General features: G+C 51.2%; 1 pseudogene; it reads left to right on the top strand.

The window, feature by feature from the left end:
- Positions 1–11,470: 11,470 nt before the first annotated feature.
- LOC130843980 (tubulin polyglutamylase TTLL13-like) overlaps positions 11,471–22,347 on the top strand; it is a 33,032-nt pseudogene continuing 22,155 nt past the window's right edge.

Here is a 22,347-nt window from a genome sequence, read left to right as displayed (position 1 = left end):
GAGGTCCCCTGAAACAAGTGGTCCTTGTTGTGTTTGTGACACCACTTCCAGCCCCAGCAGCTTCTCTGAGGACCTGCACCCAGGTTGTCTGCCCCACCCCACCCCCACTCCGCATGTCTGGGGAGCCTGAGTGGGTGCAGTGGACACTGGGCCCAGTGACAGCAATTTCTGCTCAGGCTGCTCAGGGGCTGGGGCAGGGTTGGGATTCCCCGTCAGTGGGTACAGAGCGTTTCCCCTTCTCCCTCAAGAACACAAGGAGCCACCCCTCGACTCTTTCTTCCTCTCTCCCTTTCTCTCTGCTTACTTCATCTCAGCCCAGGTTTCTTCCAGGCCATCCTTGACATTAGTATTGAGTCGACGGCTTCCTGTCTCCTACTGAAGGTTGCAATTCCCCTAGACCTGGCCCGGGGGGGTCGTGGGAACATCTTAAACCCCAAGCCGGCAGGCAGGGCAAGCACAGCCTTTGCTCAAGGCTGAGGCTTCAGAGAACCACAAAACACAATCCACGCCCTCAAGGAATTCACAGTGTGGCAAGAAATACAGACAAATGCAGGCACCATGGGAGGCAGCAGGCGGAAACTAATCAGTTTGTAAGATTCCTAGAGAGCACTGGGCACCCGCAGAGGGGGATGCAGGCTGGAATCTGAGCAAAAGTCAAGGCCCTTAACGGGGAAGGGAGACGGGGGTGTGAGCCAAGTGCTCGGGAACAACTGGGGAAACGTCTGGCCGAGGATGGAAGGCGTCTGCAGGAGAGGAGGGAGGGACATGGAGGGTCTGGACCCTCACCCCAAGTAAGAGTTTGGGCATTCATCTGTGGGTGATGGGAAGGTGTTGAAGGTTTTGTGAACCAGGAAGAAACGGGTGGTCAGTGGTGTCAGGGGAGCATCACTTGTCAGTGGTGCCTGGAGAGGTCTGGAAGGGTTGAGCCTGGAGACTGGGAGACCAGTGGGGAACCAGTGCAGAAATTCCACGATGGGCAGCCAGGCTGTGGAGTCGTCTGGAGATGGGGTGTGCCTGAGCGGGCGGGCATTGCCGTGAAAGGGCTGGGGAGCGGGAATCGACATCACTTGTTAACTAATTGTCTTGGGGTCAAAGATGACGTCCGGTTTGGGAGAACCGGACGCCATTGGACAAGGGGGCATCAGCCGTCACTGGAGAGCACAGTCCAAAGAGTTTCTTTGCAGGAGTGCTGGGCGGTGGGGTTATATGGAAGAGCTACATCCTTGATGCACCGGGGGACAAGGCTGACGAATGTACTCATGGTCTCCCTCTGGGCTGTCCCCTACCACCCCATCCCTTCAGGCATTCAAGAACGTGTTCCCTGGACCTGGGTGTCATTCTGCCTCAAGCAAGACTGGCTTTTCTCAGCTGATAGATTTGCAACCAACTGCCCTACCGACGAGGCAGCCCAAGCAGAGGTGGGGCCACACCCTCAGCGTGGCGGGACCTGACAGTTCACAGAGGACAGCCGGTGTGCTGCCAGGAGCACCCCTGGGCCCCTCAACTGACGTGTCCTTGGGGAACAGTAGTGCCACTTGTGTTTCTGTTGGCCCAGTGGAGTGGGCAAAAGCCCTACCCGTTCCGTGTCTTGTGGTTTGGGCCTCCCTTCTTGCCCAGTAGGTTGCCGGGAGTGATGGGGATCCCCACAGAAAAGTGTTAACACCCAGGAATAAGGCCAATCCTACTTCCCCACAGTCTGATCATCTATCTACGCCTGTTCCTCGCGATGCACAAAGTCAAGTCTACCTCAGACCAGACATCCAGGCCAGCGTGCTCTTGGCGCCTGCATCTGGCTACTTCCCCTGAGGTACCATTTCTATTCACACTCAGGGGATATGGGAGGTCCTGCCCTCCTCCCCTTTGTGGCATTGCCCGAGCATCCTAGGGCCCTTGGCCTCTGCCTCTGGAATGGCATCTGTGGTCAGCCGTTAGGATGCCTCTCCCAGCATCCTGGTCCCTGGTACCACCTAGACGGAGGAGCAGCCTGTGCGGCAGGCAGCAAAGGTGGGGTGGGGAGCAGCGGCTCCAAACAATGATCAGAGGGGAGAAGTCCAGCCCCACCAACCCAACTCAACTTTTCCTGCCTCCCCAGCCCAGGGGTGGTTCCTTGGAGGGCCCGGTGTTGTGGAGTGAGCCCTCCTGTGTCTTTCCCTCTGTTCCTTGGTCTTGGTGGCAGTCCTGATGCCACCAAAGACAGCTGCCCCTGCCAATGCTGGGGCTCAAGTCCCTTTTGCTCGGGGCCCCGCAGCTCAAATCCTCTTTGGCCGCACTGCACACAAGGCAGCAGCCCAAGCCATCACAGGCTGTGACCTACCGATCTCAGGGACCGCCACTCAGGGTAGCCCTGTGGATGCATGCTGGACCCAGTCTCAGAAAGACTGGTGCCAAGCAAAGGACATGCACAGGGCCCTCCAGGCCACAGCGGCCTCAGCTATAACATGAGGTCTTTGGACTCGGGGAACCGGAAGTGCCCCTGCAGCCCTGGCAACCCATCATTTTCAGAAACCCCATCGCTCTTTCGTCACGAACTCAACTCAATTTTTCCTGCCTCCTACGTATCAAGGACGCAAGAAGGAATCAACACAGCGGCCCAGTGACTATATCGTGATCATTGGCCCAGTATCTGCCTGAATAGAAACCAGGTGACAGCACTAGAAGGACTGCCATTTTGAAAGCACTTTCATTCCCTAAGCATTGATTCAATGCTTCCCACGGGTACCAGATACCCGCCCAGCAGACAAAAAATGAACAAATGACCCCACCTCCATGCGCTCAGAGCTCGGTAGGAGAAACCAACAGGCAACAATCTAAATTACAGTCTTTACTGGTGGACCCGAGCCCTGCCTCCTCCCACATTAGCATGGGATGCTGGACTCCTGCATCCAGCAGTGGCGAGAAGGCAGTGATGTTCCTCCTGATTCAACTCAAAAGCACCGAGACCCATTTTGCTTTTACTTTATGCTTTGGTGCCTTCCTTGTTTCTTGGTTTACAGGTGTTTGGGACCTTTTGATATTGACACTTTTATAAATTTGGCTGAGGTACACTGATTCTTTCTTCCTGGAACTGACTTCAGGGGATTCGTACCCCAGGCTGATTTCCTGATGGGCCACGGGCACCAGAAGAGGGGGCAATCTTGTCTGCACGGCTCTTCCCTGGGTGTATTAACACAGGGGCTGGTGGCCCTGGAAAAGCTGGGTGTATTCCTGAGAACTAGGCAGAAACTGTCCACCTGTTGGTGCCAGCCCTCACCATAGGACCTCCTAAGGGAGTGCCAGTGTCTCCTTTTTTCTTCGCCCTTCTCCTCAGCCCACTTTCCTCCCAACCAGAGGCCAAACCCACCTGTTTAGGTGACATTTTTAAGCCATGGCAATTGTTGCCCCCCATCTGCCCTAACCCTCCTGCGGCCGGGATGCCCCACCTTCCTTCCCCTCCACCCACCTGCCCCAGTCAATCTTTTTTTTTTTTTTCCCCAGTCAATCTTGACAATAAAAGCCTAGAAGTACAGTCTAAAAGCACAGATGTGTATTGGCCAGCGGGACGAGGCGGGGGGGGGGGGGTCCTTTCCATGTAGCTTTGAGGCTGCCATTGAGGGCACACCCCCACCCCTGACTAAGCAGCACCCCCGACCCTAAACAAAGTGGCTTCCAACAGCCCCAGACACCACCTCCCCTCCCTACACCTGGAGACAGACCTCCTCCAAATCTTCTGTGGACACGTCAGCCTTCCTGAGGGTAAAGTGATGAGCAGGCCGACAGGATCTCTGCCCTCAGGAAGCCAGTCACCTAGAGGGATGAGACAGGTACAATCAAATAATCACCCAAGTTCATACTGACCATTCTCAGTGCTGGCAGGGAAATGCCCAGGGTGATCTGAGAAGTGTGCAGATTAAGGTGGAGAAAGGGGCTCTAGGGAACTCGAGTTCCCTCTTCCCCGAGCTGAACTTGACGACTCAGCAGCTTTACTAGTCATCTGATGATGGTTTCTTCCAATTCCTTTCTGAAACGTGAGATAAAAGGGCTCCCCTGCAGGTAACTCTAATGTAGACGCCAACAAGAAGTGGCCTGTAGGGTCTGCACGGTTCCCGGGGCTCCCAGGGCCCCGAGCAAGACCTCCTCATCCACCTTCTTCCACGGGCGCCAGGCTAAACACACAGAAACACAGCAGCCGCACAACGAAAGCAACCAACAGCCTTGACAGGCAGGAATGCTGGGTAGCTATTTTTGTTTTTTTAACCCTTCTCTGTTCCACTTTCCTAGCACTTGTTTTCAGAAAGGCCCAAATGATTTTGAGCCTGGTTCTAGAAATGGAAACTTAAAGCACTTTGTAGCTGCCCCTGGTGCCTTCCCCCCTGGAGAGGCCCTGCTGGCTTGGGTCTGCTTCCAGTCCCTCCTTGTCAGCGACGGGGTGCTCAGAAATTCCTCCAGAGAGTTTGGTTCCATCACCGTGTCCAATATGCACGTCTAATACCATTTACCTGTGGTAAATTTACCTGCACGGCCAAAAGCAGACCCACCTCTCTGTTTCTCATAGGTTAATTTCCAGCAGGAAGGCGACGTGCCCTGGGGCAGATCTAAATGTGCGTTTGCCCCCAGATAACCCATAGCTGAATCTGTTGTGCAGCCTGTCTGGACCCCAGTCAGCTCACCTCTCAGGATGCACGACGTAGCTAATATTCATCTGAAGGCTGTCTTCAATTCTTGTTCAAGACCCTTTCTCTGGGAAGACTCCTTGAGAAGCACCTGGGTTGATCAGAAAGCTTGGCTTCCAGGAATTGATTCAACAAGTGTCACTTTGGTCTGTCCTTCTCTGGCTGATGGGATCCTACGAGCGGACTGCATTGGCTCTTGCAAATGTCACTGAGAAAGAGAAGTGGAGCCTGACTAGTTCTCTCGTGCTGTTGGGCCTCACTGCCGCATGGTGTCACTGTTGAACACTGACCCTGCACAGCTCCCTGGACTTGGGCTGGTTGGTCCCAGAGCAGACTGCAGGCTTCTTAAAGGGAAGATGGTCCCACTTCCTAGATGTTAAGTTCACTCTAGGATGCTCCACCTTTGAGCACACGCGCGCGTGCACACGCACACACACCACTCACACTCAGTCACTATTATCCAGTGTGCCTGAGTGGCTGGATAAAGGGTTGCTTCCACACACCACACACTGTGCTAGAATCCCACCCTTTCCGCAGCTCACACTCTCTTTGCGCCTTGCTTATAGTGAGCCTGGGTCAGCAGTCTTTCCTCAACGTAATGTTTTATGCTTGAGTTTGGCCCACCCTCATCTACCCCCAAAAGAGTGCAGGACTTTGAATGTCAGGAATTAGGCGTTGGAGTCTTCCCCAGAAGACCTAGCTCCTATGCAAATACTCCACCTCCTCGCCTAATTAGCTTTGCATTCAGGAGACTCAGGGCAAGTCACGGAAGGTTCTATAACAGCAAAAATCCATAAAACATAACAGCTTTCTCTCACTGTTTCTGCATAACTAACAGGGATGCTCAAGTGGGTTTTTAAAGGGGAAAGATTTGCTTCTCTCAATTAAAAACAAGTTGAGCCAGCTGCATTAACATTCCTTCTGTATGCATGGCCCATTCTGTCTAATTGGGGAATATGGTCACCTTTTGGCGATCTTTTGTGTATTCTGTATATTCCACTAAAGCGTTAACTATCAAAACCTAAATTCTGAGATTTTTCTAGCATAGGCAATGGGCCTTCCCTGTTAGAGCTGGAAAAGAGAATACTTTCCCATGGGCTGTTTTTCTAGAAAAAGACATAATCTAAACAGAAAATCCCTTGACCCACTTACCCATAAATAGTGCTGATAGTGTTTGATGTGGTACATGGAATACATCTAAAACAAAAACAAAAAGAAACAAAAAACCTAACCTTGTGTACTCTGGAGCCACAGCATAAATTGTATCACATGTGGCCCCGTTTATCACTCTCCTTTAAACTTTTGTGATATTTAATTGGGACGATTAGAAACCTAAATATGCCAGACTGTACTGGCCACGTGTTGCTTTGTAGCAGACCCTCAACAGCTCTCACCAGTAAACATCTCAAGGAGAGATTTCTTACCTTACTGCCTATCAAACCATTGCTCCTTCTAACTAACTCCTTGTGACTGGTTTTATAACAACTGTTGAAGGTCAGCCCCCAGTCAAAAAATAATCTTTCTAGTCAAAGACCACATCCAAATCTTATCAAATTATTATAAATTTCACTGTCATAAAAAAAATCTCAGATAAAATAAATCCCTGATGGAGAACCAGAATTTGCTCACCAGATCCAGGGAAGGGAGCTGTGATGGGAAGAGGGAAGGGCGGGGAGCAGGGAAATTCAAGCATTCACTTTTTATTACGTACCATTTCAGGTCATTTGACACTTTTTAGGGTAAGCAGTTACTTTCAAGCTTTGCTTTCATAATTCTTAATATTTGAAGTTTTAGTAAATGTCGTTTCATAATTAAATCCAGGTATTGCTGTCTTCAATTACTGTGGTACAAAAGATAAAAGGATTAAAGCAAAATGGTCTAGAGCCAAATTGGTTTACTTGTTTAAAATCTCAAGGGAAAATCTTTTAGGAATAGCATACAGCTACAGCTTGTATTGAGTTTTGACTCCATTGATACGAAATGCTTTGAAATGTGCTAAATGAGACCAGTTCAGATCAATTCAAACCTATTTTGTCTTCTCATTTTCTATACCAGTGGAAGGATATTTCACTTTCTTTCTAAGGTTAAGTCCTCACCACTCAACCCTCCTGCTCGCCTGTGACCTTGTTCTACATCATGACTCCTCTACTCCACTGCCTCCTCCACTCTGCCTCCTGATAGCCCAAGCCATCCCCTGCTGAATGAAGCCAAACAAAACAAAACCGTATCATGTAACCCGCAGCCCCTCAACTGACTGCCAGATATCTCTTTAAATGGCATTTTGCTTCTAATTACAAAAATAACCTCTGTTCAAGGCAGAAAACTGAACCCAGGGCAGCCCTCACCCACCCACGCATCTCCCACCCCAAATCCCTATCATCTGGTTCCTGCTTCAGCACTCCTGACGCCGCTCTCCCATCTGTCCAGAGGAAGAAGAGGTCACACTGAGCGGAAGAGAGGGGGAAGTTGTTGAAAGCTTCCTCTCAACTAGGCTTTGAGAAATGGGTAGAATGTGGGCAGTGATAGATTAAGATGACAATCCAGCAAAGGCCAGGGAAAGAGTACAGGCTGAATGGGAAGGGCAGAACAAATGATTCAGTTTGCCTGATGGGTAAGGTACATGCAAGGCAGTGGTCCTCAACCAGCGCTGCTTTTGCCTCCCAGGGGACATCTGGCAAAGCCTGGAGACATTTTGAGTTGTCCACCTTGGGGCAGGGGGTGTTAGTGGCATCTAGTGGGTAGAGGTTAGGCACGCTGCTAAATATCCTACAACGCACAGGACAGGCCCACCACAAAGAATTCACCAGCCCACAATGTCAACAGCACCAAGGCTGAGACATCCTGATGTAGGGAATGGTGGGAAACAAGATTGAAACATTGGACAGGAACTGGAGCATGAAGGGTCCCAAATGCCGGGTTAGGGAGTTTGCAGTTGATCCTCTATTCTTCCTCTAACAAGGAAAAATAGAAAGCTTTTGTGCACTGAAGTATCCAATCAGCGGGGAGTTTTCGTTAGGTAAATCTGGGAACTGCGGGTAAAATGGATTGGAGACATGAGAACCTGGAGGCAAGGAGTCCACTTATGTGGTTAATGCGACAGTCCAAGCAGCCCAAGGACTTCCTGGGTGGTCCAGTGGTTAAGACTCTGCACTTCCACTGCAGGGGGCGAGGGTTTGATCCCTGGTCGGGGAAGGGCTGCATGCCACAGGGTGCGGCAGAAAAATCAAAGACAAAAACAGAAAACAAACAAGCAGCCCAAGCCTGGGATAATGAAGGAGGACCTGATTTAGGCTGGTGGTGATGTGAACAAAAATAGGCCATTTAAGAGATACATGGAACGTGTATTAGAATTTTTAAAAATACTTGAAAGAAATTAACAGCATTAACAGTGCTTGTATCTGATGCTAGGGTTATAAGTGATTTTTTTTCTTTACACTTAATCTTCTACATTTTCGAGAATATGTATGTGTTATTTTCTAATCACCATTTAAAAAGTCAGGTGTAAGGAAATATCCACAGGACTCAGCAACTGGATCAGCTAAGTGTGAGGAAGGAAGGGGAGTCAAAGACGACTTTGAGGTTTCAAGTCTGAACAGCAGTGCTTATTAATAAGAATTAAGTCAGAGGAGCTCGTTCGAAGAGGACATGAGTGCACAGAAATCCACTCTGGACGCGTTGAGTCACCCTTGCGGGCAGCTCTTCCTCAATACACTCTATTTACAAGTTTCCATCCTTGGTCTCATTTACCCTCCTTCACGGGGAGCTCACCTGAACTAGTGGCTCTAACTAGCATCTCTTTTCAATCCCTCAGACATTTGTTGGGTGTCTTCCATGTGCCAATCATTGTGCTACCACTACAAGACATAGTACAGAGAAATAAACTATGGCTCCACTTCCCCTGAGGTTCTCTGAGATTCTCCCAAGTCCCCATCTTTACCCCAGCTGCAAGCCTGCATTTCCATCTGCTGATGTGTTACAATCAGTATTTCCTACTAGCATCTTCACCCTATCCAAACCCAAACTACTCAACTTTCCCCACCAACCCAAACCCCTTCCTCTTTCTAATTCTTTTTCTCATTTCCATTCAGTGTTCATGCAACACATATTTATTAAGCACATGCTAAGCACCTGACTCTAAGCTAGGTACTCACTGGGTACACAGTGCTGAACAAAATAGGTTCCCTGTCTTCAAGGACCTTCCGATCTAGTGGGAAGTATGAACAGTCAACAAGTGACTGTATGCACAACCCGTTACCATCACAGTAACAGCATCACTGTCTCATTAGCTCAAGTTACAAACCCCAGACTCGGCTCTGCTTCTCACTTAACCTTTACAACCAGTCAACGTCTTTGAGTCTTCCACTCAAAAACCAAAACCCCCCATCAATTCCTTTCACTTCCATTGCCACTAACTTTGTGTGGGCCTTTACTACTTCAGTCTCATCTATGGTCTCCTCAGCGGCCTTCTTGTTGCCCATGTACCCAACTTCACAATGGCTATTACAGTCATCTTCAAGTACTGTTTCATGTCACGTATGGGGGAAAAACCTTCAGCAGCTGCCTAATGCTCACGGTGTAACTTCTCATCCCTCTCTTCCCTGTACTACATGCCTTGTCCTTCCCTGGTTCCTCAACTTTGCTCCTACCGGCCCATCTGCCTGGAACATCCTCTCCCATCTCCCAGGAAAATGTGCTAATCTTCACACTCCGCCTCCTTGAAACTCCTAGATGACTCCAGCTAGAAATGATTGTTGCAGGCACCCTAGCTGTCACTCATTTACCACATGATACCCTGTGTGTGGTCATGTGTGTTTCACAGGGCTCCCACTGGAATGCAAGAACTCTAAGGATAAAGTTGTCTTAACCATCTTTCCGTCCCCAGGGATGCCTGGCACTAGGGCTGTCTCATTTGTCTGTATGAAAAAATTAGGGGCGGGGTGGGGGGTGGGTGGGAGAGTCCCATGAACTCTCAGGCCAGGGCGACCCAAGCAGCTCTTACTGCCCTCTGATTTTCCTGCCCGAGTGCTTCATCTTGCACCTGCCACAGAAGCTCCAAGGACAACACCAAGGGCCAAGGGCAAGATCAAGGGAACTCAGTGAGAAAGAGCTATGCATCCAGGGAGTGCTGCACTGCTGATGCAGCGAAGTCCCCCCGCGGGGCGGGCACTGACCTTCTCCAGCAGATAGAGGAGCTGGTCTCCGGCCAGCCTCTTGAGCATGGAGAAGTCAGGCAGCTCCGGGGCATCCGGCCGATGGCGCAAAGCCATGGCAGCGGTGACCTGAGCCGCACGGTGGAAGGGGGAGGCCCTCCGCCCTGAGAAGGCCGGCAGCGCGCCGGGGAAACCGGGCAAGCGCAGGACGGCCCTCCTTCAGGTGAGGGCACGGGCTTCGGAAGAGCCCCCGCAGGGGCCCTCGCTGCGCCGCCCCACCGGAGGAACGAATGGCCGCCTCCCGGCCGAGCAGCCGCAGCCTCGGGGGACCTCGCCTCAGGCCTGCGGCCCCTCCGCCCGCCCGCAGGATTCGGGTCTACACCCGCACACACACCCGCCTCCTGCCAGAGACACGAGCCACTTCCCACCCCTCCCGGAAGGCCCGCCCGCTGGCAAAGCGCTCGGCGTACCCGGAAAAGGAGGTGTCCTGGAAGGGACCTTTGCCAGCGAGCGGCCACCTGTCCAGGTTCTGTCTCCTTCCTGACCAGAGACGAGTGTTCCTGTGGTAGAAGGATTATCCCTCAAACCAGCTCTGGAGGGTCCACGCAATTCTCCCAGCTCACGCAAGCGAGCGCGGGGCGCGCGCTCCCTGCTCAGAGCCTGGGGAAATGGGCGAAACCAAGTCGGCCTCTGGGGGGCGCTGTTCACTGGGGATCGTGGCTGTCAATCAAATCTGCCCCCCAGGGAGCTGCGGAGGCGCCCAAGTGGGTGTGGTTCTCGGGAAAGCCCCGCCCCCAGGACGCATCTCCAGTGGGGGCCGCCCTCGTGTCCAGGGCAATGGACGCAGCCGTTAGGGCGGCCAATAGGGCTGCCCTTAGGGTGGCCGACTTGCCTCAGGAGGCGCCGCTTCCCCTGGGCTCTGCGAGCCAGGCCTGAAGCTGGGGTGCAGTGGGGAGCGGGCTCCCCCCCGCGGTTGGCGGGAACAGCCAGTCCAGTGGAACAAGGACATGGTCCCAGAGGCCCAGCAGCACGCGGGAAGGAGCAGGAAGCGCCCGAGGGTGTCATTAGCAAGCCGCTGAGTCCCACACCAGGCCATAGGGGCGGACCCAGCAGCCCCTCCGCTCTCCTCAGAACCTGGGGTGGGCAATACCCGCCAGGGATTCCCCTTTGCTGTCAGAGCCCGAGGGGTCTTGGCCATTGGGGGCCTGGCCCTAGTGTGTGTGTGTGTGTGTGTGTGTGTGTGTATGGAGAAACTGAATCATGGGACAGGGAAAAAGCTGGCCTAGGCGACCTTTGCTCTTAAGCTCTTTTTTTCAATGCAAACTTCCCCGCAGGGCCCCCAGCCATCCCCCATCACATTCAGAGCAAAAAGCTATGGTCATGGCCACTGCCAGCTGAGTTCAGCTCCTTCATGCACCCCAGAGTTGTATGCAGTGATCTTGGAAGACTGGGGCTTGTCAGAGACTCTAACACCTCATGGGCATCCCATGGACTCCGTTACCTACTTGGAAACATCCCATTCTGTAATGGGACGGCTCTGTTCTGAAGGAGCTGCAATGTTCCCTTAGAACGCCATAAAGATCCCTGGGTGGATTCCCCCTGGCCTTCCTGGACCTGGAGGGACGTCATATATATTTCATTCCCACCCCTCTCCCCTCAGAATCTAAGGGGATGGAGCCAAGTACCTGAAAGACCGGTGACTCCGAGGAAGACTATGTTGAAGAGGAGGAACCTGAGGAGGAGTGCTGAAGGGGAAGCTACCATCCCTTCTAACCGTTCTCAGCAGGCACGCTCAGAGGCTGACTATAGTGCATTTAGCAATAGAGTTCCTTTATCCACCATAGCCAAGAAGATACCAAAGAAAATCATACCCCCAGCTGCCCCAGATGACTTAGCAGTTGGGAGGAGAAAGAGAAGGCCGAAACGCAGGTAACCGTTCCCAGGACCCCCTCACTTGCCCAGCTCCAGAGAGTAACCCTCTGCCCTTCAGCAGTCAGGCTGGGATCCAGTCTTCCCTTTAGCCTGGCAAAGAGGACAGGAAATACAGGAGATGACTAGCCTTTTGGTACCACTAAAACAAAATGCAGAACCATTTGGGCTGGCTGAGGTTCGAATTTCAGCATGTTTATATCATCCAGGCGGTTCCTTTAAGTGGCTTCTAGAGAAAAGGAATTGCACTGTTAATCTGTTGGGCATCTCTCCATCAGGGAGCCTGGCAGCCCAGGATCCTTTTCTCTCTCTGCCTGATGTGTGCTCTTCCTCCATTCCAGACCCCTGGCCAGATCCGACCAACTGCAAGTATGAGAGTGGTAGGCACCCAGCTCATCACTCGCACCACTGGCCGTAAGAGGACATTTAGGGCTGCGGCGTTCACTCTGGAGATGGTCCCCCAATCTGCTCCCGGCCCCTGGATCTTGTTAGGCTGGCCTATAGCCTGTACAAAGCCTCCTGGCTCAGCTCCCGGCAGCTGAGACATCACTGTTCCACTTAGTCTCAGCGGTAGAGTGGGAATCTCCAGTTAGCTAACAAGAAAAGAAAAAAATGGCAAAACTCCCCCGCCCCTCCTAGATCTTGCCAGAGATGAGATGAGACCAGGTTAAACGTGTTTTTGCAAGACAGCTTTTGAGGGGGCTTCAGCAATTAAAAAAACAAATCACCAGCTCGGTTAGTCGTTTCTTCCTCCCCTCCTCCCCACTGGCAAATGTGCTGCGGGTCCCCCCAAAGTGTGAGGCTCCCGTGTAACCCCTCCGAGGGTCAGTGCTGCAGGCCAGAAACCGTTCCTAATTGACAGGACTGACAGGAACAGAGAGCCAGGCTCTAGTTTTCTGTCACAGATATTGGCAGGGCCCTGATGGCCTCATGAACTTGGAATTTTCGCAATGGTAACCAAACTGCAGGGCTAAGGTAGGAACTACCTCCCTCTTCATCCCACTTTCTGGTCAGGTCTCTTCCTTTCCTGACCCAGCTACAGTCCCAAAGCTTGCTGCCAGTGCCCAGGCTGGCTCCACTGACCTGCCTCTCTCCACAGTGCGTCGGGCAGCCCAAATGTGTGGCCTGAAGGAAGTGGGGGAGGACGAAGAGTGAACTGTGTACTGGACAGACTGCTATGTCTCACTGGAACAAGTCAGGGACATGAAGAGGTTTCAGGTACAACCTCCCGACTCAAGATCCTAAAGGAACTACAGCCCCAGAATGACTACTCCCAACGTTTTGCCCAGGCACCCGAGGCTGCCACTCTGGGTGGCTATAGCCCTGGGCAGAGTAGGAAAGGCCATGACCAGGGGCTCCTGCACCAATGGAAATAGTTTTCTCTTGGGTCTCTGGAACTTCTGTTATCTGAAGGAAGTGTCTGCTGGGCACATCCTATCTCAATATATGCTGCTTGCCTGGAAGCATTTGTGCTCAGCTGGCCCCTGCAGGGCAGGCGAGCCTATCTTACCGGCAAGACGGGGAGCTTCAGAGCTGTCAGCAGAGCCAGCTGAGTGATCCAGCCTTGTGAGCAGCTTCGCCTAGCACTCCACATCCATTAAGAGTCAGTGTGGGGTCCTGCAAGGCAGCAAGAAAGTCAGGAAAGATGGACTGGGGTCCACAAGAAGACATTACTTCTTCATGGTATTTTTGTTGTGCTCTGATTGGGTCTACGTGGTGGTTAGCAATAAAATAATTTAAAAGTGTCTGTAGGCTTATTTTGAGGGAAGCAGGCAGGGAGCTGAGACTATCACCTGTCCTGAGACTCGTGGGAGAAGAGAGAGACCGAGAGCGAGAGACAGAGAGAGAGAGACTGCTAGAAGCGCTCAGGAAGCCCCTAAGGAGGGGCATGCAGGGAGCAGTTGTGAGATGAGGGTGACCATAACAGCATTTACTGAGGTCAGACACTGTTAAGTGTTTTACATTCTCCCCTCATTAAATCCTCAAAAAGATACCCTTACGTTTGTTTTGTTTTGTTTTTTGGCTGCTCCACGGCGTGTGGGATCTTAGTTCCCCGACCAGGCCCCAAGTGGTGAAAGCAGCGTGTCCTAACCACTGGACCGCCAGGGGATTCCCAAAAGATACCCTCTGTTAAGGACACTGAGGCTCAGAAACACGCAGTTCCCACAGCTCGTGAGGGGAGAAGCCAGAGGGCAGGGCAACTCCTAGGCCTGCGGGCCAGGGCAGCGGGGGTTTCCAGCAGGCCACCGTGCCCGTGCCTTGCCCTCTGAGGGTGCCACGGCTGTGCATTCCCTGAGGCTGATCTTAGTCTCCTTTCTTTTTGGGGAAACGTTTTCTCACTTGCTTTGTGTTACTCTGCACCCGTTATCCCCATAGCACTAGGCCCTGGTTGTCTGCGGGATGTTATAAGGTGGCTAGAAGGCCCAAAGGCCTGCCTAGCCCTCCTCGCCACCCCTCATTTCCTCACCCTGCTGTGTATGTGTGTTTTGGGGAGAGGCCAAGGGGCAGTTTCTCACCTGCCTTAGGGAACCTTCCTTTTCTCCCCTGGGGGACTAGGTGCTGTGTTTACCTCCACTGTGACGTCTCCCTTGACCTCCCCAGTCCTTCTCCACTGCTACCTGGAATGCCCAGGCCCCAGGAACGGCTCCTTACTCTGAGGGGTAATATAACCAACTGGCTCTGTTTCAGAAAATCAGCCACTTCCCTGGCATGACAGAAATCTGCCGCAAGAATCTGCAGGCTCGGAACCTCAACCGCATGCAGAAACTCTATCCTACCGAATACAACATCTTCCCACGCACCTGGTGCCTCCCTGCAGAGTGAGTGAGCCTAGTTGCCCAGGCTGAGATTCTGGGGGAGGAGAGGGTTCGCCATCTCAGTTCCCACCAGACCCTGGCCCCAGGACCTAGGATGTCTCAGGGGAATGGCAGTAGAAGGGCAGTTTTAGCTGGTTAAAGAAAAGTAAGTCTCAAACTATTGTGTGTAAAATAAGCTGCAAGGATATATTTACAACACAGGGAATAGAGCCAATATTTTATAATAACTATAAATGGTGTATAACCTTTAAAAACTGTGAATCAATGTATTGTACACCTGAAACTTATATGATGTTGTACATCAACTATACTTCAATTAAAAAAAAAACTTGGGCTGGGCTGAATTGGGAGATTGGGATTGCCATATATACATTACTAATAAGAAAAAAATAGCAAATCATACCCTTTAAATACATGCAGTTTATTTCACATCCGTTATATCTCAATAAAAGTTCTTTAAAAAAAAAAAAACTTGCAGGGAAAAAAAAAAAGAAGTAGGTGTGAGACTGAGTACTCCAAGAAGAGCAGGGACTGGACAGCGGGAAGAACTCCCCAGGGTCCTGGGACAGCCATCATGCACAGAAACCCTCTGACCACCCCTCCCCCCACTCTGCACACAGCTATGGGACTTCCAGTCCTATGCCCCTCAGCGAAAAACCCGCACTTATATCGGCAAGCCGGACAGAGGCGGTCAGGGACGTGGCGTCTTCATCACCCGAAATCCACGGGAGCTGAAGCCAGGAGAACACGTGATCTGCCAGCAATACACCTCCAAGGTGAAGGGTGCCTCAGGACCACCAGGTCCCTCTGCCAGCACTGGGGTGCCTCATCTCTGCCACAGCCAGGGAGGAAGACAGTTCGAGGCTCCTCCCCTTCCTGCGACCCCCTGTTATCTGGGAGGCAGCATGGAGCCATGCTTCGGAGCTAACCTGCTCCGAACCTGAGTTCCTCTACTTTCTAAATATGTGATCTTGGTCAAATTTCTTACCTGTGCTATGCCTCAGTTTCCTCATTTGTTAAGGGGCATGAAAACAGTATCTTATATGGTTGCTGTGAAAATTAAATGAGTTATTATGTATTTGAAGCGCTTACAACAGTTTATGGGACAGAGTAGGTACTTCAAAAGTCGTCAGCCCTCCCTCTGTTTGTGCAGATGTGGAACCCATGGATGCGCAGGGCTGACACCATTTTGTACAAGGGACGTGACCATGCGCGGAGTGTGGTATCCCTGGGGAGGTCCTGGACCCAGTCCCCTGCAGATACTGAGAAACCACTGTATTATTATTTTCCTCTGGTGGCTTTGCTGCTCTCAGCCCTTCCTCATTGACGGCTTCAAGTTTGACATGCGAATCTACATCCTGATCACATCCTGTGACCCTCTTCGGATCTTCACGTATGAGGAGGGCCTGGCCCGCTTTGCCACCATGCCCTATGCGGAGCCCAGGCACAACCACCTGTAGGAGGCCAGCTGGGGGACTTCCCTGGAGGTCGAGTGGTGAAGACTTTGCCTTCCAATGCAGGGGGTGCGCGTTCCATCCCTGGTCAAGGACCTGAGATCCCACATGCCTCATGGTCAAAAAACCAAAATGTAAAAGAGAAGCAATATTGTAACAAATTCAATAAAGACTTTATAAAAAACGGTCCACATCAAAACAATCTTAAGGGAATCCTTAAAAAAAAAAAAAAAAAAACACAAAAGAGGGCAGCCAGCAGCCCTACGGTGCAGGGCAGCACCCTCTTCCACTGCCACGAGTACTGAGGTTCTGTGGAGAAACCGGGTACAGGGGCTTGTCATGCAGCTAGCTTGTCACCCATGAACAAGGAGTGAAACCTGGAGTGCCTGGGCACCTGGCTAGGAGGAGTAGGAGGAGAGCACGTGGTGGGGGCGGGGCGGGGGGTTGACTGCAGAAAAGCCACACCTGCAGGAAGGACACCGCCCCTCCCTGAAGAGGGAGAGGAGAGGAGTCACCCTGGGGAGGGGTGGGTCATCAAAAGGCAACGCAGGGCTGGAGGGAAGAACTATGTGGAAGCAGCCAGAGGCCACAGGGCCACTCTCTTCCCAGGATGACGTCTGCATGCACCTGACCAACTATGCTACCAACAGACACAGTGAGCATATTGTCCGGGAGGATGCTGTGGGCAGTGAAAGGTATGCTCTACTCTGCTTTCTCCTCTTTCTCTGCCCTTTAGCCCCATGGTCTCAGCAGCCCATGAAACTGAGCTGGCCCTTGGGAGGTTGAGCTGGCTTAACCTTCACAGACCCCTGTCCTGTGCCTGACTACCAAGTGCAGCCCCAAACCCCACCCTATAATTAAGCCCTGCTCCAAGCTGGTAGCAACCCCTTAAAGAGCAAGGAACCTAGGCATGGAATTAGGGTTAGTGTTAGGGAGCCTCCTGCCTGCAGCCCGGCTCCGCTGGTCTTCCTTTGACCCCTGGGCCTCACAGGAAGCTGTCAACACTCAACGCCTGGCTGCGAGAGCACAGCTACGACCCCCGAGAGCGGAGGGGAGACATCGAGGACATCATCATCAAAACCAGCATCTCGGCACATTCTGTTCTTTGCCACAACTGCCGAACCTGTTTTCCCTAATATCTGAGTGGAGGTACATGTGCCTGATTTGAGATCCTTGGTTTTGACATCTTGCTGGACCACACACTGAAGCCCTGGCTGCTGGAGGTGAGGATCATCTCCCAGGCTTTGCAAAACCAAGGTCTGCCCCTGAACAGGACACCTGGGATAGGAGTGTACTCAGCTGGTGGAACATGGAATGGGGGACGCACAGGCCTTAGGGTGGATAGGATGTAACAGAAGGTGTAAGACATCGGCACTTCTGACCTGCTAAGTCCAATCTTGGTGGTCTCTGGCCTCCACCATAGGAACCCAGACCTTGGATCCCAAACGTTCCTCGTGTAAGCCTTGCCTGTAAGGACACTATAGCTATAGAGTCAGGCTGTCTGATTTGCTCTCACCAGCCTCTACACTGGAGGGAATCTCTGTGGCAGAGTCCTGTGGCCTTGGAAGTGAGAACATCCAGCTTCTTCGGCTAAAGCCACCGGAGGGGGATGTCTCTCCTAGACCCTCCAGCTGGGCCTGCAAGAATCATGACCTGCTCAGGTGGTCTAGGAAGGGGATGGATAATGCCTTCTCCTGGCAGGTAAACCACTCTCCGAGCTTCACCACTGACTCATGCCTTGATCGAGAAGTGAAGGATGCACTTCTCTGTGATACCGTGACCCTTGTCAACCTCCGGGGCTGTGACAAAAGAAAGGTGATGGAAGAGGACAAGCGGCGAGTGAAGGAGCGGCTTTTCCAGTGCCACCAAGAGCCACGAGAAGCCAGGTGCCCCAGGTGTTTGATGTGTGCTTAGTTGTGTAACTTATCTTCTTTTATTATTACTTGCCTGTGAGTAAGAGTCCTTCTCTAGATGGAGAAGGCAGTCTGGGGCTGAGTAGCTATTAAAAACAATTTTTTGCATCGATAATACACCACATATCATAGATAAGTGATGTATTATGTATGCAAATTCAAAAGACACAGTGAATAGTCTCTCTCCTACCCTCCTCCTCCAGCTACTCAGTTTTCTTCCCTGGAGTGGATCAGTGTTCCCTGGGTCATGTGTACACGTTCACAAAACTTTAATGCACATACATATATGTATTTATATAAATTGGTTTTCTCCCTTTACCCAGATAATAGCATAACTTTCACACTCTCTGTACTCCGCTTACCAGTTTATTTTAGAACTATTTCATATTAGCACATAAGGAACTTTATGGGGTTTGTTCTGTTTTTTTTTTTTTCTTTTCTTTCCAATGAAGCTCCTCTAGAAACCATTTCCATGAAAGTTTATAATCAAGAAACAGAGAAAACAGTTTAGACATCCAATAATAGGGCGTTATCGTTTACCTACTGTTTCCATTGTAAGAAGGGTTACAAACATAGTAATGTGTTGCTGATACTAAAGTATAATTTGTTAATGACAATAAAAATGAACTTGAGGGGCTTCCTAGGTAGCGCAGTGCTTAAGAATCCGCCTGCCAATGCAGGGGACACAGGTTCGAGCCCTGCCCCAGGAAGATACCACATGCCGCGGAGCAACTAAGCCCGTGTGCCACAACTATTGAGCCTGTGAGCCACAAGTATAGAGCCCATGTGCTGCAACTACTGAAGCCCACGTGCCTAGAGCCCGTGCTCCGCAGCAAGAGAGGCCACAGCAATGAGAAGCCCGCGCACCGCAACAAAGAGTAGCCCCCGCTCGCTGCAATTAGAGAAAGCCCGTGTGCAGCAACGAAGACCCAACACGTCCAGCCAGCCAATCAATCAATTAAATTAAAAAAATGAACGTGAAAAGAGTGAGGATTATTCCTATAATAGCATCACTCTTCACCACTTACATTGTGATATGCAGTCCAGTGTGTGTGTGAGTTTTGCCATGACATCCTGAGGACCTGGCACACAGTAGGCACTCAAGTGTCTGTGTGAATGAAGGTGAAGTGTAACTGTAAATACCCCAGGTATTCCCACGAGACTGGACAGTGCACATGACCGTTAGGAATCATGTCTTTCAATGGGGAAAAAAGGTTGAAAACTACGGGACTTAATAAACAAAAGTACAATCATAGAACCAGTAGGATACTAGGCAGCCATTTAAAAATGTTGTATGGTCCCATTTTCCTCTAAAATAAAGAAGGAAGGAAAGGAAGGAATAAAGAACAAGGTAAAGTGTGGCAAAGCCAGGGTTCAAACTCAGTAAGGCCTGCCCTAGAGTTCATCCTCATAGCCAATATGCCAGTTTCATAGTAAGATTAGAGGTTTTTATCTTCTTTTTTACTCTTGTAAATTTTCTGTAATCAACTACTGTATAGAGTAGTAATTAAATACTACTCTGTAATCAGATACCCAAAAGACTATAACTTGGAGTACTAGTTTACAAGTGGATGCCATTGCACTTAAGATGAAAACCATATTTCTGAAAGGCAAGCCTGTTTTCATGGCTACACACAAGTGGGACTGGCCACGTGGCGAGGCCCGAAAGGCCATGAAGCTGGCAGGAGGCTCTCAAAGCCTCAGCCAGCCTTCCTCTCCCTACTGAACGTTCTCTCAGTCCTCCCTTGACTCACCCTGAGCTTGGTTTCCACAGGCGAGAACAAAATGAGTCCGTCCATGCAGCAATGCTGGTCCAGGACCCCTATGAGGACTCCCACCTGGGGGGACACCAGCGCATCTACCCTGGGCCTGACAGGGAGAAGTACGCGCCCTTCTTCAAGCACAATGTGTCCCTCTTCCGGGAGACTGCTGCCTCCAAGGCCAGAAAGGAGTGTGCCAGGTACTTAGCCCTACATCCTCCTCTGTCCGCCTGTGTGGGGGCAAAGCCTGAAGCTGACCTGCTCCTCAACAGGGTGCAGAGGAAGCCAGACACTCCAGGAAAGAGGAAGGGACTTATAAATTCTATCAGACTCTTTCTTTAAAACATTTTTTAATTTATTTTTACTGAAGTATAGTTGAATTACAAAGCTGAGATTCCCTCCCACCTGTTTTTTGTTTGTTTGTTTGTTTGTTTTGTTTGTTTTTTGGCTGCAGCATGCCACTTGTGGGACCTTCCCCGACCAGGGATTGAAGCCAGGCCCGCGGCAGTGAAAGCACTAAGTCCTAACCCCTGACCACGAGGGAATTCCCTCTATCAGACTCCTAATGATTCGTTTAGTAGGTTTCCCCATCTTCCCATGCCTTCCTCTCCCATCAGTCCCCAAACAGGTCAATTTCCTACTCTTCTCCCATCCCCATTTTCCCGCACCCCCTTTCTCCCGAACACAATTTCTCCGGTATCTGAAGCCGCTGTGTCTTGTCAGGCAGCAAGCAGAAGAGATCCACCTAAAGCAGGAACAGCAGGAGACCTGAGGCTATAAGAGGTGAAAGGAAGCCAAGGACCAGAACCAGGGTGAATCAGCAGGGGAGAAGAGCCAATCCAGGGCCCAGCTCCGCAGCCTTTCCACCCACGTGGCTTACAGGAACCGGAAGCAGGAGAAAGAGGTGTCAGGGGTTTTGTAGCTCTTGCTTTTCTGCAGGAAAGCAGGTTGGGACTCCTAGAGAAGGGAGTCTGTGCTGTCCCCTCCTCCTCTTGTGTGAGAGATGAGCTCCTCCTCAGTAGATGGAACCTGACCTTTTGGAACAGGAGGTGAGAAAGCGGATAGCAAAGGGAACCTTCCACTATGCTCAGGGAAGGGACGGAGGGAGAGTGGGCAGGCGTCTTGCAGCCATCCTCGTTGATGGCTGGGGACTCATCCTTGGAGATCCTGCGTTCATCGCTCATGTACCTTGTCGCTGCTACCAGTACACCTGGACACTATGCAGCCGCAAGAAATTGTGGAAGAGGAGGAGCTGGAGAGGACGAAGACCCTGACAAATGAAAACCTCTTCCAAAGTCTGGGTATCGTAGAGCAGCTCACCCGCATGCTGCACCCCAGCCACCGGGGCCAGAATACACTGCATGAGTATCAGCTGAGGGTCCCTGCACAGCCTCTCCCAGAACAAGGGAACAAGGGCTGTAGCGGCACGTGTTGATGGCCACAACCAAGGAGGCTAACATGATGGTGTCTGGCAGTGCAGCCCGGGAAAGCTGTGTATGCTGGGCCTTGGGAAAGGGTCCATTGGTTCCTTTTGCATCTGTTCTGAAGAGGCCTTGTTTCTACTCATGACATCCAGCCAAGTGCAGTCTCATTTATAAGAGCCCAAGAGAACTTGGAAGAACTGCAGGATGCGGAGGCAGAATGGGAAACCGGGAATTTGTCAGGGAGTGTCAGTGGGCTTCTGGGACATGCTATTTGAGCTTAGGGGATGGGCAGGGAAACGCGCTCTCAAGGTTTCAGCCTGCTTTGCTAAAAGCAAGAAATCCAAGATCCGCTGGAAGAGTTGGAGGTGCCAGGGATGGGGGCCTTTTTCCTGGCAGATCAGTTTCAAAGGGCCCCCCTTCAGCGACCGTTAGAGAAGGCACAGAGTCTGAGGAGGGGGCAGGCCCCGCCCGATTCATCACGCAAAGCCACCGTTTCGGCTAGCTGCAAGCTGCAGTAGAGAAACAGAAGAGTGCAAGCCTTCCATCATTCACGGTGGGAATGCTTCACAAACAACAGAGAATTAGAGAATAGCGTCCAGAACGCTGAGAGGGAGGAGAAAGAATGTAAGGGTGCATGTGCGCGCACACGGTCCTCCTGCCTGGTCTCTAGTGGTGACAGCACTCAGCTGGGAGGATGCACTGTGTGGAGCATCCCTGAGGCAGGGTGGTGGGACCCTCACATGGAGAGATGGCACATTTCACTAAGGAGAAGAAATGATCCAGTGTCTAGCCCACTGCTTTAAATCTATACTACATGCTTAATTTAGTTAGAACCATGCCACCAGAGAGTTCAATGTGTGTGCTTGTTAGTCACTGTGGAAACCAGGAAAGGTAGGACGCGGTCAAGTGTGTGACCGTCCGCCACAGACTCTCACTGCTATCATTGCTTTTCCATGGGGTATGTTTTGCAGGGTAAACTTCTTTCCGTGCATGTTAGTGGGGAAACTTTGAAATCCTTGGGAGCATCCTTCCAGATGATTCGACTTTAACAGTGTAGACTCCAGTGCACGAAACTGTTCCTTACGGGCAAATTTTCCCGAGAAGACTGGTATTAGATGGCTGCGGAAATAAAACAGCTGACTCTAGAAACTGCCTTAGCAACAAACATATTTTATAACAATTTGAGACCAGCGTGCCTGCCATTTCTCCCTCTGATAAGAGGTAGTAAGCACGGAAGGACTCAACCAGGACT

The sequence above is a fragment of the Hippopotamus amphibius genome, chromosome 2, assembly GCF_030028045.1.
Source record: "Hippopotamus amphibius kiboko isolate mHipAmp2 chromosome 2, mHipAmp2.hap2, whole genome shotgun sequence".
Classification (NCBI taxonomy): Eukaryota; Metazoa; Chordata; class Mammalia; order Artiodactyla; family Hippopotamidae; genus Hippopotamus; species Hippopotamus amphibius.
Note: the sequence above shows the minus strand (reverse complement) of the source record. Positions and strands in the feature narration are given on the sequence as shown.